Genomic DNA, 2,734 nt, shown 5'->3' with positions numbered 1-2,734 from the left:
GGCCCTTTCACCAAGAGGCTGACAAATTGCAACATTAGACATGCCAGGCTGGCATTGCTAACCCATCACAATCTACATTTTATCTTCAGTGTGGGAGCTTTTCTTAAATACTATTTCCTAACCTTCTTGAACACTAAAATATCATTAAGGCATCACATCAAATGCCCTCAATAGAGTTTAACCTGCTCAATGTCGTTGAGAGAACAAAGACACAATCAAAAGATAGGATAAACCCCTTAAACTCTGGCCTTCGGTAATGAGTCTGTTTTTCTCCTCTTTTCTCCTTCCCCCTCCTCATGGCCTCATTCAGGTTTGGCCCTTTTTATTCTCCGTTCTGTAATGTTCTTACAGTGATGCCCTTGCACTAGTATAATGTGCTGATATAACATTATTTGGATACCTTAGTTGCAGTAAAAGAGAGAAAAGTCATAATTTACCTTGATTTGAGAGTATCTGTGCAAGCTATAAATTATGAATGCACTGTAACAAAACACGGTCACAGCCAGAATCACATTTATCAAAGTAATTGAAGGCATGACACACAGTACACAACAATGTTACAGCATGGTTGCACTAGCATTTTTTGAGAGGACCACAGGCAAGATAGAAAAAAGGCCTCTTCTCAGAGGAGCAAAAAAAAAAAAAGCAAAATATATGGGGAATAGTTGTTGGGTGCTGTGGTGAAACCTAATGATTAGGCTGCTGATCTGGTGTAAGCAAAAAAAAACTTGCTGATTCTGACCTCTGTTTTAGTCTCTGGGCTTGAAATGTATGCCCACACAGACGTACTGAAGGGAGAAACTGTCTGCCATGCCTGTGAGCTCATGGGGCAAGCTAACTCAACCAAAAGATCTTAGAGAGAGGATAACATCCCCAGAGAGCTGTTGCCCCAAAGCAGGTGAGCCAAAGCAAGAGCCCCAAAAGTTGGGGCATATCCAGAAAAAACCTGGATGACTGTGTGCAAACCCCTAGTGCTTTCTAACACAAAAAGAAAGAAAGAAAAATAGAAACAAAAAAATATAGATAGCAGGTAGAGCATAACTAGAAGTTACAGTCTCAAATCCAGCTTGGCTAACTGAAGCACAACCAATGTTCTATGGTTACCAGAAAGCTTTATCTATGATAAGTTACTCTGACAGTTATTCATTTGTGATAGATATTAATGACATTGTTGTGTGGGTCTGAACTGAAATATAAGAAAGCTAGTCTGAATGATTTGTTCACAAATTGAACTGATTTAAGTTTATCTTGATATATCTGTACTCTTTGGTGCAGTTGTGGGAGTTTGTGAGAGAAGTTGCTAGATGTGTTTTTTTTCTTTCTATTAAGAGCCTTTCAATAAATCAACTGATGAACTTCACAGAAGTGGTCTGAATGATTTCTTCATGATTTGGTTCTTGGTTTTTGCTCACTGATTGAATGATTCATTAAAAATGTTCTTTTTGCAACACAAAGCAATTGTATGGCTTCAGAAGGTATATAATGCAAGTCAAGAGCAGAGTAGAGTTGTATGGACGACTTTTAATGACACTTTTTATCATGCTTGTATATCCTTTTTTTAAACTTGAAACCCCAGTAGTAACTGCATGGTAAAGAGTGACTAGTCTTCAGAATTTCTTCTTTTGTTTTTCCCAGAAGATAGAATGTGAGGGTGAATAAATGAAATTGTTTTCATTTTTGTGTGAACTGTTTTATCAGAGCGATTTACAAACATTGTTTTAACTTCACAAATGTATCGCATCTGGCTTCTCTTTGAAGACAAAATGGCTTTACATTTAAAAAAGTTGAAATTACACAACTTGTTAAACTCTTTAAGCCGACCTGTGACAGTCAAACTCCCTGTGAGATCCTATGGTGTCTGATGTGCTTTAAGAGAAAGGAAGCATTTCAAAAATTCCCAATGCTTTAGATGCAGGTGCAGAGTTTTTGCTCTTGGAAACCCATTTGTGATTGACTAATTTGTCTTGCTTTTATTCTAAAGTGCCTGATAACAAAGCATTTGCCAAAGGAGTAAAGATGTAGAAATGGTGGTATTGCCTAGCCTTATTGCTAACTTCAAGTAGACAAAGTTGTCTTTTATTCTGGGTATTTATGACTCCATTAGGACTCTGCCAGAGATGCTCAATCTCGTTTTGGAGCACACTGATCTCTGACAGCTGCTGCTTCACTTCAATCTTACTCCTTATTCACTTATCACCAGTTTCCCCAAGAACAGAAAAAGACGGCAAACTAGGCAAAACATCAAATCAAAGAAATGTTTGCAGAGTTAGGGAAAAAAGAAAAGGTGAAAAACAGAGGTAAGATTAGATCTCATTACATTGAGTTTTTTTCCTATGGGTTAGCTAGAGAAGCCTGTGATTTCTTCAGCAGAATTCTGAGTTACATCATTCCAAGTAATACTGTGGTAAGGAGCTAATGCTCTAATGTTTTTCTCAGTGGACGCAATAGCTGCAGCAGTGTAGTAGGTCTTGGTTCAAGTGCTGTTTTTCCCCATTTCAGGTTTTAACTATTCTCGGTAAAATGCTTTTAGAGGGAATTGACAGGTTCAAACTGAGGTCTGGTCTGAATATAGAGGCTGCAGTAGTATAAGGGCAGGACAGTAAGTGTGAGTAATAACTAACTGGTCTCTTGCCAGATCCACTGTCATTTGTTGGCAGCTGTTCCTGCCCTCATTTCACTTACTATCCCCCCCCCCCCCCACCCCCCCGCCACCACCCCCCCATTCTCATTTTAT

This window comes from Sinocyclocheilus grahami, unplaced genomic scaffold (genome assembly GCF_001515645.1).
Source record: "Sinocyclocheilus grahami isolate Dianchi unplaced genomic scaffold, SAMN03320097.WGS_v1.1 scaffold1148.1, whole genome shotgun sequence".
In the NCBI taxonomy this organism is placed as follows: domain Eukaryota; kingdom Metazoa; phylum Chordata; class Actinopteri; order Cypriniformes; family Cyprinidae; genus Sinocyclocheilus; species Sinocyclocheilus grahami.
The sequence above is the reverse complement of the archived record's forward strand: the minus strand, read 5'-3'. Positions refer to the sequence as shown.